The sequence below is a fragment of the Xenia sp. Carnegie-2017 genome, unplaced genomic scaffold (assembly GCF_021976095.1).
Source record: "Xenia sp. Carnegie-2017 unplaced genomic scaffold, XeniaSp_v1 HiC_scaffold_24, whole genome shotgun sequence".
NCBI lineage: Eukaryota > Metazoa > Cnidaria > Anthozoa > Malacalcyonacea > Xeniidae > Xenia > Xenia sp. Carnegie-2017.
In genome coordinates, this window is record NW_025813487.1 from 2,847,897 (window position 1) to 2,862,934 (window position 15,038).

Genomic DNA, 15,038 nt, shown 5'->3' on the forward strand with positions numbered 1-15,038 from the left:
CAGCGTGATCTGCTTTGTCCGGAACACTAATGCTTGATCCACTTCAGTACCATTTACTTCATCCTTCCGAAGCTCAACCTCTACCGCCAACTGGAACTTAACTCCTCGTAGAGCTAATAGCTCCTCGACAAGTTTGTGTTCGATGTGGGGCTGGGCGCTTTTGATGAAAGCCATCAAGTCGCGTTCGGAGGGGTGTCCTTTGGCACCTGAATTTTCCAGGCTCTCAGATGATAGTTGAAGGCCTTCATTTTATCCCACTTAAGTTCCGTGGTGGTGGGGGAGGAGCCCTTGTGGAGCGTTGTGGTCTGCACCTCAATGACATTTCAGCCAGAAGCTCATCGATGTATGCATCAATTTCATCATCGGTCGACTTGACGGGGCTGCGCTTGCACGGTTTGGAGATTGTCGGAGTGACATTTCTTGGCGTGGGTGTTGAGGCAGTGGGCGGTTGAAGAGCCTTAAGAGAGGCGTTCAACGCGTGTCCGCTGATTACACCTTGGTCATATAGTTGCAGAAGTTTATTGACAGTATCCATCTCGAGTTTTGCAAATCTCGTTGGTATGCATTAGGGGAGATATTTTTCTAAATCAAAATTAATTCTAAATGTCGAAATTAATTCGGCGAGTACGCTAGCAAACGTTTTTCTTGCTTTTTTCTGTTTATAAACAAACATATGCTGCACCTTATTCGCACCGCAGGCTTTACAAAGAATACTTTCTGCTTGTGTTCCGATCCCACACTTACGACATGGTTGTGGAGGTCGCTTGCCTTCCCTTAACTGCCTCATATAAAATTCGCAGTATTCACCCATGCAGCTACGTTCACATGTTGTGAGCTTTTTGGATAAAAACCACGCACACTTGTTCTTGCTCTGCCTCATGGCTTTCGAATGTTTGGATATACAATATGTGAGAATTTATGTCTAAATAAATAATAGACCCCCGACGGCCGGTTGCGCGGGCACTGGGGATGGGCCGCCCGTCGTTGGCTCCAGCCGTTGTCCTGAGTTTGGTCTTTGATTATCCGGTGCAATTTTTGTGCTGACGTATGTGCTTACTGTGTGCTTACTATGTATGTGAACCACGTACGCAAACTAGAGCTGGGGCGCTTAGATTTGTGTATACTCCTTCTCAAACTGCGAAGTTCGCCAGGACCGGTGCGATTTTTTGTCGGGACGCATGTATACACAGTACTTCGTACTGTGTAATAGAACTAGGGCTGGGGCGCTTAGATTTGGGTATGCAGCCTGCCAGGGGGTGAAGTGCGCCAGAACCGGTGGTCTCTATACTACTCATTATGACATAGCATCTGTAAAATGTTAACCGCATCACTGACTCAGAATTATTTATTATCAAACCTTTTTTTCGTGTAAGAGCCGCAATTTTTATAGTGGATAATTTGAAACAAAAATGAAACCTACTTTCCAGTTGTGGTATTAAATATAGCTTTAAAAGTCACATATAGAATCATTCAAACGATTTTCATTTGGAATGGAAATAAACATTGATTTGTTTATAGTCATACTTCATACTACGCAATGCTTTGGTATCAAATGTAACTTACGTAAAATTACCTTCGTTTTAAAAATAAGACTTCATATACGACGATCGTGTGGACAAAATTATGCTTGCTTTAGTTCTTTACATTTTATGTACCTAACAAAAGATGAGAAATTTAATATAAAAAACGCGACTACATATCAGTTAAAAAATGGTGATCATAATTAATTCATACATTATTGAAAAATCAACTTTTTATCCATATGAGTTTTGTTACATAAACACATTTAAATAACGAACGAAGATGAAGAGTTTGTCAGGATCTCCTTTAACAAACAGTATTATTCTATAACTAAATATACATCACTGACAAAAACAAGTGCTATAGAAATAGAAATACATAAATAAGAACCTCATGCAGAGTACATAATAACATTGAGATTAGTCCAATTCCAAAGGACTGCTGCTATATCTTATAAAGTTTCACAAGTTTTAACTCAGGAATAGAGAATCACCTATCTAAGACAGGATTTGAATGTCAATGATTACGACACAATTTTTTATACTCTAAATGAATTTTCATTTCATAAGTCAGTTCTTATTATAAAAAACCTTTGTTATTGAATAAACCATTGTAAATTATAAATACATGGCAAACATCAACTGCACGCAATTATAATTTACAAAAAAAATTCAGCGTCCTTAATGTAGAAAATACAACCATGCTATTCTTCTTTTGCGCTTAAAGCTTTAACTCTTTTTAATGACTTAAAATCATTTTACATCTCGCTGAATCCCTGTTACCGGGTTCATGTGAACAGGCTGTTAGTTTACTGGCTGCCGTTTGCCATATTGTCAATCCTATTTTTCACACAATGAAATTTAAAGGCTGCCAATATGGTAATCACATGCGTAATAAGATATGCGTGGCACGAAAAACTCAATGGAGTGGCACCACTAGAATATTGGTCAGTTTATGCAAACTTTTTATTTGACTTGAGATGGTACATAGTAATTTTCTCAGTAAATATTGATGTTATGCAAAGTTTTTCCTCCCATGTCCACCCCTAAAGTGAACCTTCTAAACATGTCAAGAACTTCAGAAAAGTCATTTCTTTTTGTTTTTGAAAGTTAAAACTATGTTGACATTGCAATTTTAGTGGGGTGTCCATTTTAGGATTTTCGTCCTTGATTGAAGGATTGGCACATGTATCATGTTGTTTGTCGTGGTCATTTTACACCTTCAAGTTGAAATTACTTCTGGTAAACGAAGTGCATACAACTCTTATACAAGTAGTTCTTGACCACTAACTCATTCATTACACGTTTGTACTTGATCATGCGGCGTGCATAAATTAAACATTTGTTACTTTTTCAAAATTTGACGTTACTAACGTTACTAACATCCATCTCATTGTTGCTAATACGTAACCCTGAGTTAGCATTGGTTAGTAAGAAAGTGTTGCACTACGAGTCTACAACAAAGACACACTATGTTTCACCAATACCAATTTAAAGTCTAATCTCTAACGATAGAGTATCACGTTTTCAAACGTCCTTCCATATTTGCTAAATTTCAACATGCTACGGTCGTTTACTGCATAGAAAAAACAGCTTCCATTACTTAACTTTACAAAAGGTTATTTTATGCATGCAGAGAAGCAAAACACAAACAGAAATACATGAACGCAACCAGAAGTAAACTATTTTGAGTTTACACGATAAATTCCAAAGCATTTCTAATTCAAGTAGTGCTCTTTTAAATAAGTTGAAACTGTACGTGTTGCGTTGACGCTGGAATGTTGTTAATGAAGATCGTATCAGACAATATATTTTACGAGAACTCAATGAATGCGGTATTAGGCTTGTACATAGAGCTACTTGGAAGCTTTTGCAATCTAAGTATAACGTGCTAGTACGTTATTTGGCTATTCAAACTATGCTCAAAGAAATCGACCTTGAAGCAACGAGACCACGACGAGCAAACAGACTAGTAAGAAGAAAGTATTTGAATCCACGCCCTAAATACACCTCATAAGATAAACTGAAGCCGACGGGTAAGATAAACTGAAGCCGTATGGCTTTGCATTTCACAGACAAATTGACGGCTTTATATTCAAATTTATCGGCTGTTGGATAATTATAATCAAAATTATGCGAGAACCTATATTATAAACAGTAGCGTGGTGGTGCAATTTTGACTGCGGGGGCCAAAGCCAATTTTGCGCCCCCTTCACCTTTGAACTAACGAATATTGCAGCACATGTCACAGTATTATTGAGTCTCAATACTTTATGTTAGCCTTTGCATTTTGATTACACTCTACCGATGACTGCGCAACCACTAGAAAATTAAAAATAGGTACGCGAAGAGCGTAAATGACCAACATTCAATTAACTACATGAGAAATCACAAGAGAAGTCAGACGGTCATTTTTTGTAATGATAACCAAAATATTATAGATCATTTATCAACAAAAATGATAATTTTGTCTCCAATTACCACAAACTAAAAGTCCGTCTTATTAGTTTATTACCTCGCGCTCTATGGACGACTGACTTAAACGACTGAAACAAGTCGGACGTCTGTTTGAGAGACAGGCTTCAGTCAATGATTCAATAAACCTGGTAAGTATTTTAACAAAAATTTTAACAAAAAATTAATTTTTTTCCGCTTCAATGTAAAATCTTCACAACAGAATTTTGTACAATTATCTTTCTATTTTTAACCCTACGGGAGGTCTTGAATTGTAGATGATTGTTCAGTATTTATACTAACTTTTAGTAAACCTGTATGACATTTTGAGATGTTTATTTCAACTATTGCCAGTAAAATTTTACGAATTACCTTAATTTCATACTTTCAAATATTTTCCATAACGCATCATGGCCATGTAGCATCTGGACATCTGGACATTTTTTACTATAACATTGTGGTTAGCCTGTGAGCAGGCTACCCACAAAGAAATATCATTAAGCTTTGATTAATAAGATGCAATGCCAGTAACGATTCCTGTCTGTGGGAGAAAGCTTACTTATTGATTAAAATAGGCAAAACACTATACATTTTAGGCCTTGTTGCACCCCCTAAGAGGACATTAAATTTGGCCTTGTACGTTGTCTACAGTCATTGTGTCAATTGACAAGTCAAATGTTGTGGCCACATAAGAAACATCAAGAATGCTGTTCAATTACTTTATTCCTTAATTGACTGTAAAACGAACCCCCTTACAAGGTTTCATACACAAATGCAACCAGAAATACACAAATGCAACCAGAAGTAAACTATTTTGAGTTTACTCCATAAATTCCATAGCATTTCTAATTCAAATAATGCTCTTTTAAATAAGTTGAAACTGTACGTGTTGCGTTGACGCTGGAATGTTGTTAATGAAGATCGTATCAGGCAATATATTTTACGAGAACTCAATGAATGCAGTATTATGCTTGGATATAGAACTATTTGGAGGCTTTTGCAATCTAAGTATAACGTGCTAGTACGTTATTTGACTTTTCAAACTATGCTCAAAGAAATCGACCTTAAAGCAACGAGACCTCGATGAGCAAACAGACTAATAAGAAGAAAGTATTTGAATCCACGCCCTAAATACACCTGGTAAGATAAACTGAAGCCGACGGGTAAGATAAACTGAAGCCGCATGGCTTTGCATTTTCACGGACACATTGACGGCTTTATATATAAATTTATCGGCTGTCGGATAATTATAATAAATAAAATTACGCCAAAGGACATCGTGTCGTGGTGAATTGTGCGTGAGAAATTTAGTTACATCAACTCATTTTCTAAAGATGATTGACTTCTAGGCAATGATGTGGAAACTTGGACAGGACTTGTTTTTATAAAGATAAGATAACAAAAAGCTCTATCACAAACTTATCTCCCCAAAATTAATAGCTATATTTTCAATTACTAATGCGCATTTTGTCCTTTGCAATGTGCATTTTGTCTTGATCACATTCCATTCTGGAATTTCATAATCGATTTTTTTTCCTGTACAATTTCTGTTAAAACTCATTTTGTTGTTGAACATTCCATTATGATGACGGAACATTATTATTGATTCGCAAAACATCAAATTTTACTCAATTACATTATAATTTATGTGTTACATCATGAATTCCACCATTATTGACATTCTCTCTTCTCCACCCACCTACTCTAAGTGAACCATTGCAGTCAGGGTCAATAAAGTCAGGTGGACAATATGGATTACTTGGAATACAACTGTCAGCCATAAGGTAGTTATGAAGAGCTACAATTGCTTTTGTAGCTTGCACTGCAACGTCAACATCTGCCGAAATTGCTCGTCTGAAAAGTCTGAATCATGAGGTGGCAATGCCAAAGGCATTTTCTACAATTCTTCTTGCACGGGAGAACCAGTAATTTGCAATTCTCTCGGGGATCTGGATCTCTACCTAGGATAGGGTTTCATTAAATAATTTTTAAGAGGGAAAGCAACGTCTCCAACAAACACATATGGTACACTAATATTGGTCCCAGGTAGCAGTCTTGAGTGTGGAAGGTTTCATTTGTTCTGTTCCATAGCAATACCAAGTTGGCTACTTGAAAAAACGCTACCGTCACTTATACGTCCATAGTCGCCTACATCAACTATCGTAAATTGATATTTTGCATTCACAAATGCCATCAGGACAACACTGTGGAACTTCTTGTAGTTGAAAAACATAGATCCTGCTCGTGAAGGACAATAGATAATGATATGCTTACCGTCAATCGCTCCAACGCAGTTCGGGAAATTCCACCTTCTCTCAAAGTCTTGACTTATAACTAGCCATTCTTTAGACGAACTCGGAACAGATAAAAAACCATTTTCTGCCATAACATTCCACAAAGCTTTACAAGTCTCCCCTATAATTCGTCCCACAACAGTATCACTTAAACGGTAAATTGCTGCAATAGTTCTAAAGGCATCTCCAAATATTTTAAAGTGACGCAAAGCCTTTCTTCAGGTCCAATAGCTTCTCTTCTTGCATGCCAGCGTGTTATTTTTGGTGCAACCAAGGTCAGTAATTCTTCAAACTTGAAAAGAGTCATACGAAACAAACGAAAAAAAATTCTTTGTCATATAGCATAGCTTCTTCAACTAGAGTATGGTATTCTCCTTTTTCTTTCCTTTTTTGTAATATATTCCTTACCCAAAATCTTTTCTTGTATTTTTGTTTTCTTAATCCTCGTTTTAAAAGAATTAGCAGAAAAAGTCGTCGTCGAATATTTAGAGCCGCCATGTTTTGCTTAAATTTCCCGCCATCTCTGGCAAAAATAATGGAAATAAAATCCAGCGGGCGGCAAACGCTCCCATAAAACAGATTTCACACTCGTGGGCAAAACGACCGTAATGAAAAACTGTCTTTAAAGGCCTTTACCATTACTTGCGAGCAATAACTACGAAACGAAACTTAATTGAGAAAACATCTGGCCACAAGAGAGTCATAAAACGATGCTACACACATTATGTGTGTCCGCCTAAAAGTTTGTCAATCTCGAGTTCTTTAACGTAGACCGCATGGAGTAGTTATATTATGATGTATTTCACTACATATGGCCCTTAGAGGGTTAAGTACAAGTTTCGGTTGATAGAAAATATATAACACTAACAGGGACCTGTTATTACTCACATCACAGCAGTTTTTCTCAAGAAATCCCATGTCTAAAAATAGTGACATTTAAAACGGTGCGAATCATATCCTGTGAGAATAGACGAACTTAGTAGCTATCATAAGAGCAACAAGAATCACTTTTGCAATATCGCCAGTATATTTTTGAACGCTTTGTTAGTCATTTTATCAGACATCAGAAACCAAACAATTAAAAAAATTTGTTCTTTGAACAAACTTCTCTACTTATATATGGCAAAATTCGTTTAAATCAGGCATACCTGTGTCGAGAGGAGTGAAGAGCTTGCTCAAATCAGAAATTTGCCAATATACCGTAAAAATTCTCGAGAAAGGTGATGCTATCTGTTTCAATGCGATTGCTTTTAGAATTTGTGAAGCTCCTTATCGTAGCAGACGTAGAGTCGCAGCCAAACACTGGAGGTTGCTAAGATAGAAAGAATGTTGATGAAATTGAACGAATCTTATTTAATGGCAAATGATTAGTTATGCTACCACCAACTGTTGCTACCATGCAAGAATTTTTTTTAATTAAAAACAGTGAATTTCAGTAAATGGGCAGCTGTTTTTACATTTGTAGTTCACCCATTTGATCTAAGCTCTCGAATTTATGTCCTCTCTAATAGTCTGCAAGTGATGAATGTCAAGTTACGATAAAACTTTTACATAGATAAATTATTCGTAATGTCAGGATCGCTACATGTGGTCGTTTCCACAAGAACTAGCTATCGCAAGCCTGAAAATTCATCTAGAAATCCTATATTCTATAATAAGAAATTACGTCAAAATGGTTTCCATCTTTGTTTTCAGTGTGTTCTCCTCGAAACACTCCTTATTCATTTCACTTTAATATAATAGTGGAAGAAATAAATGAAGTTCGTATTCTTTTCTTCCCCGAATGACAACTGACAACTCAATTTGCATTATATAAAATAAAAACAATAAAACGCCTGCGTTGATTGGTTGATAGCCGAGCCTCATCAATTAAATCCATCAAAGAGTATTTGCTAATCAATCATGAATACATGTTATAGGAAATATTAAAACCTTTGCTTTGAATTCATTTTTTTACATTATTGTTATTTTATAAAAGAAATATAAAGATGTTTTTGCCTGTTCTGCTTTCGAGTACTCCTAAGGTCTCCTCGGTGTTAATATTTCCACAAGAAACATCGTTTATTTCTTAATTGAACATCTGCAAATCTTGCATTTGTTCATTTGTTTCCTCCTTAGAAACGTACGTCAATTTGAAACCTCCACAGCAGCAAACGTGACTATGGCACTTTAATAAGTTGCCACAAAATGAAAATTTTGCTAATTGAATCGTGTTTTTATTGAATAGTGAACACAAAAGGTGTGCTCATAAGCTAAGAGAGGAGGAAAAAGTTAGTGTGGCTAAAACCTGTGCCATTTTTATCGAATAAAAACACTAAATATGTTGGTACTAGCAGCTCCAACTCTTAAGACATAAATGACCTGAATATGGAGCCCAAGAGTTTGGACAACTATATATATGATAAAATAGTTGAAAGAGACATATAAAACTGATTGGAACCAAAAAGTTGAAAATAAGCATAATCCGTAAAAGGCATCTTGTAACCTCAAATAGTGTAACCTAGTGTAACCCATAATGTAACTACAAAGTTATAAAACAAGACAATTACGCTGCAATATTTTGGTTTTATTTAAAAACATCATCAGAAAAAATGACATAGTTACAAGTTCCCAGTTAATTGTACATATATATACATAGTTTTTATATAAACAAAGTGTATATACAATGTGCCATCACGGCTATCACCATATTAAAATGGTGACTCCTGCACTTGGGACACAGGACGTACGGTTTGTATATATATATATATACAGGTGTTCAGTTACAATAGGAGAAAATTTAGGGGCTGTTTACATGATCCCGGGTAGCCGGGATTCAGCCAAGCGTTAAATGATTTTGGCAAATGGAAAAGATTTAATACTTATCATCAGATGAATGTTCTTCAGCACTTTGACATTTCCCCTCCAGGTTTTATAGAACTCAATGGTCTACAACCCTAAAACATGGCAGACAGGTTATACTTTGTAAGACTCCTTCGCAACTCTATTTTGGGTTGTAATGCTGACCTCGAAGGAAGTCCAGATCGGGATTTTTGCGTTTTTCGTATTGATTCTCTTTACCATACTACGTTGCGATTTGCTGAAGTGTTCGAGCTTGAAGAGGCTGTTCTGCAGTTAATCTCAAACGCAAAAGAACTTTTAAATGTCGATGTTCATCATGATATTAATCTATCTTCTTCATTGAACTGCCTCAAGTTTTCATATGATTCCGGATTGAATTCATTGGAATCTGCACTGAGCAATTTAAGCATTTCACTGTTTGTCCAATAGATATATCCTAGCAGAAACAATGTATCTCCAATATGGCGACTAGACGTGTTTCGTGTAGTTACACCTCAGTTTTATTTATTTTGATTTGGTGTTTAATTTTTAAAGATATTTTTATTCATCAAATACTGGATAACAGTAGTGATCGTTGTTTAAACTATTTTTATGTGGCAAAATCGCATTTTCAAACCTGTTTTATAAATATGAAGAATAAAGTGTCGCTGCTTACGCCGAACAAATCAAGTAAATCAAGTAACTTTCAATTTGGCTGTGCAATTGTGGTGATGTCTAAACAAGCAATGGCGTCTGTAATATTATCTTTGCTTCATCGCTATTTATTACTGGCATTGAATGGCGACATTCATTTAAATCCAGGTCCGGTTCCTGCACAAAATCTTGTGTCTTCCCGCAAGGAAATAGTTGTTTTAGTCTACCAAGTCGTGGCCTTCGGATAGGCCAATGGAATATAAACCGTTTGAATGAAACAAAGTTTGAACAAGTGCAAATTGAAATCCTTGGCCATGACTATAACGAGAAACGTCTGGATATTTTGATTATAAATGAAACGTTTTGGAATTCGCAAATCTCTACTGAATTGTTTAATATAATACCTGGCTTTGACTTATATATAAGGAATCGGAATAGTACTTCGAAAACTTTGAATGGTGGTGGTATTGCTATATATGTTAATCGTGATTTAATTGCTAAAAGAAGATATGACTTGGAAACAATCGAGTTGGAAGTTTTATGGATGGAATTGTGCCCATTTAAGTCGAAGAGAAGTCTCATTATAGGTGGCATTTATCGCCCACCTAACTCCTACCAAAATTACGATGTTCAATTGGGTATGAATATCGAAAATGCTTCCATGCAAGGTAAAGAAACGTTAATCCTTGGGGACTTTAATATCGATTATCTTGACACTTATTCCAAGCATCATCGCTTGGTTACGTGTTTGTTATCCTTATCTTTTCAACAACATATTATCGATGCTACACGTCCAGTCAGTGGTAAAGTACTCGATCATATTTGGTCAAATAGACCCGAATTTTTATCTCATTGCTCGACTGCTGATATCTTTCTTTCTGATCATTTACCTGTATGTTGCTTGTGTCGTTATAAAAAATTTTGTGGGAAATTTATGCAAACGCATACTGTTATGGCTTATCGCGATATGAAAAACTTTGATAAAGAAAAGTCTCGGAGTTCTTTGCTAAATGTTCCTTGGGATACATCATTTATCTTCGATGATATTGAGGATTTTGTAATTATGTGGTACTCTCTCTTCAATAATATACTTGATCAACATGCCCCATTAATTTCTAAGCGCATTAAAAAGGTGAATAAGCTTAAATGGCTTACTGATGACATATCTTCAATGATGAGAAAAAGAGATTTGCTTCTCAAAAAAGCGAAGTCCTCTCGTTCCCAAGAAGACTGGGAGTCAATTAGAAAAATTAGAAATAAAATAAATAATCATTCAGTATTTAAAGCCAAACAAGTCTATTTCAAGTCATCTCTTATTGAAAATCGTAAAAATCCTAAGAAGCTTTGGAAAATACTCAAATCTCTTTCTGGTGATACAAATGATCCCGTTCAAGTGAAGGAATTGTTATTTAATGGATCTCTTTTCCATCATAACAAAGAAATTGCTGAAGCGTTTAATCTGCACTTTGCAAATGTGGCTTCTAATCTTTTAGATGATACCACTGTTATAAATGATAACGATTTTTTATCTTTTGGCAATTTGAGTTTAGATATTCCTGAAATACGTGCTGAGCAGGTTATTCAAATAATTCAAGATATTCCCTAATCAAAAGCAAATGATCCAGACAATATTAGTGTAAAGATCTTGAAGACTGCTGCCCCAATTATTTCATCGTCGTTGTCAAAGCTTTTCAATCATTGTATTACTTCGTGTCAATTTCCACAGTCATGGAAAACAGCCAAAGTTTTTCCCCTGTTTAAAAATGGAAATTCTACAGATCCAGATAATTATCGACCTATTTCTACGCTACCGATAATTTCCAAAGTTTTTGAACGTCATCTCTATAATTGTTTGGTTCGCAAATTTCAATCCAACGACATGTTTTATGTTCTTCAATCTGGCTTTAGGAATGGCTATTCTACTGAAACGGCTCTTATTAAAATTGTTGATCAGATATTATCTGATCTTGATAATGACAATCCTAGTGGCTTGCTGTTTGGTGATTTTAAAAAAGCATTTGATATGGTGAATCATAAACTACTTTTGGGTAAACTTAAAGCCTGTGGTCTTAGTACTGATTCCATCAAATGGTTCAACTCATATTTGTCAAACAGGTATCAATACGTGTCAGTGAATGGCGTCTCCTCTGCTACAACTATTATTGATCGTGGTATACCACAGGGTTCAGTCTTGGGCCCCCTGTTGTTTATCATATTTATTAATGATTTGCCTAAATCAATAAAAACGCCTCAACGAATATTTTGCTGACGATACCACTCTTATCAAATCTAATCAATACTCAGATGTTTCCTCTATTGAACGCATATTACAAGAGGATACAACTAATTTGAACTCGTGGGCAAATAAAAGTTTAATGGTGCTTAGCTCTACAAAATCAAAAACTATGCTTATCACTAGAAAAAGAATTGCAAAGAAACTGGTAAATTCATCTACATTATTGTGTGTTCATATTAATGGCAATATGTTAGAGCAGGTTTCCCACCAGAAGCTTCTGGGAATCATTTTAGATGAAGACCTAAGTTTTTCAAATATATTGATAAGCTATGTTCCAAATTAGCTAAACGAATTGGCCTTCTTAAAAAGTTAAGATATTATCTATCATTGGATGAACGCATTGCGTTTTATAATGCCACTATTAAATCTGCTATGATGTTTGGTAGCTGTGTTTGGTCAAATACAACAAAAGATAACTTGGATCAAATTACAAAATTACAAAAGAGAGCAGCTCGCGTAATTCTAGATGCCTCAACACGCGATAGAAGTTTTCCACTCTTTTCCAAATTGCGCTGGATACCTTTTAGTAAGGAAGTAGAAATTAGATAGGCCATGATTTGTCATAAACGTTTCTATGGTAACTGTCCATCTAATATTATTGATATTCTACCAACAAATGCCAGTCGCCACAGTAGAAATACTCGTTATAAAGACTTAACTATTTGTTTACCCAAAATGAAGAGACAAAATGATGGTGGGAGATCTTTTGTTGCTACTGCAAGTCGATTTTGGAGCAGTCTACCTCTTACTATGCGTAAACTTTCATTAGCTACCCTTTTTAAAAAGAAACTTTATGATAAAGCTAATTCAGATATGCTCATAGATTAATTTATTATTTAGTTTTTTAGTATTTTTAGTCTGGTGTAATTCTGGTTTTTAAATTGTTATTGATCTCGTAGTTTGTTAGTTTGAGGGCCACAAGTTTTTCACACTTGTTGTGTCACGTGTTACCCTCTTTTAATAAAGTTTCATCATCATCATCATCATCATGTATGTATACATATAACATTTCCTGTATAATAATTTATCCCTTAAATTACTCAAAGCTATGAATACAGTACCTTGTTTTCTGTAGCATCTGATGCAAATGTGATCAACATTGACATGGATTGATGTCAATATATACAATGTTATCAAATTGAATGTCTATTGATGAACAATCATGAAGAAAGTCAACAGACATATCTATTGGTGGAGAATAAGATACAAATTATCAACATAAAATATCTATTGATCTACAATTTGATACAATTTATCAACATTGACATCTCTATTTTGTTCAATTTGTGCAATTTATCAACATTGGCATCTCTATTGACGTCCAATACCAGCATGTTATTTAATTGACATTCTATTGTGCACAATATCTACAATGTTTCAACAAGACATCTCTATTGAGTACAATATGTACAATGTATCAACATTGTGTCTATTGATGTACAATATGATACAATGTTACACATTGAGATGTCTATCGATGTACAAGATGATACAATGTTAAACATTATTTTGTCTATTAGACAAGATGATCTTATGTCAACATTGACATGTCTTTGATGTACAAATGATACAATATTGTCCACTTGACATGTCATTGATCTACAAATGATAAAGTTATCAACTTGACATCTATTGATCTAAATTTGATCCAGAAGATCAACATTCAGTAAATTTTGTACAATAAAAAAATTCTCAATTGACAGTCTATTGTTATACAATATGTTACAATGTTATAACATTGACATGCAATTGATGTACAATATTATAAATATTATAACATTGATAATCATTGATGTTAACAATTTGATAAATATTATCAACATTGAATGTCTATTGATGTACAATATGTTATGCAACATTGACATGTCTATCCGATGTACAAATTAGATGAATGTTATCAACATTGACAGGACAAAATCTTATGAAATGCAATGTTATAACATTGACAAATCATGTACAATATGATACAATGTTATCAACATTGACATATCTATCGATGTACAATATGATACAATATTATCAACAATATGTCTATTGATGTACAATATGATACAATGTTATCAACTTTTGTATCTCTATTGATGTACAATATGATACAATGGATCAGGACATGTCTACGATGTACAATATGATACAATATCAACATTGACATGTCTATTGATGTACAATATCATACAATTTATCAACATTGACATCTCGATGTACAATATGAGCAATAGTATCAACATTGACATGCATTGATGTACAATATGATACAATATTATCAACATTGACATGTCTATTGATGTACAATATGATACAAATATCAACATTGACAGTCTATTGAGAACAATATGATACAACATTATCAACATTGACATGTCTATTGATGTACAATATGAAACAATATTATCAACAGACAATGTCTATTGATGTACAATATGATACAATATCAACATTGACATGTCTTCTCGATGTACAATATGATACAATGTTATCAACATTGATATGTCTATTGATGTACAATATGTCATATTGTCAACATTGACATGTCTATTGATGACAATATGATAAATATTATCAACACTGACATGTCTATATACAATATGATACAATGTTATCAACATTGATGTCTATTACATGTACAAATGATACAATATTATCAACATTGACATGTCTATTGATGTACAATATGATACAATTTATCAACATTGACATGTCTATTGATGTACAATATGATACAATTTATCAACATTGACATGTCTATTGATGTACAATATGATACAATATTATCAAATGGCATGTCTATTGATGTACAATATGATACAATGTTCATCAACATTGACATGTCTATTGATGTACAATATGATAAATATTATCAACATGACATGTCTATTGATGTGCAATATGATACAATATTATCAACATTGATATGTCTATTGATGTACAATATGATACATATTATCAACATGACATTCTATTGATGTGAATATGATAAATGTTATCAACATTGACATGTCT

The 15,038-nt window shown here is 34.4% G+C and overlaps 2 long non-coding RNA genes across 2 annotated transcripts; both read right to left on the bottom strand.

The window, feature by feature from the left end:
• Positions 1-7,029: 7,029 nt before the first annotated feature.
• On the bottom strand, positions 7,030-13,132 carry LOC124451568. Its single transcript, XR_006950532.1, has 3 exons — positions 13,100-13,132; positions 7,417-7,580; positions 7,030-7,188 (listed from the first exon to the last, which is right to left on the bottom strand). It is a non-coding gene; the product is annotated as an uncharacterized LOC124451568 (long non-coding RNA).
• Positions 8,814-11,295, bottom strand: LOC124451559. Its single transcript, XR_006950523.1, has 2 exons — positions 9,275-11,295; positions 8,814-9,204 (listed from the first exon to the last, which is right to left on the bottom strand). It is a non-coding gene; the product is annotated as an uncharacterized LOC124451559 (long non-coding RNA).
• Positions 13,133-15,038: the final 1,906 nt, after the last annotated feature.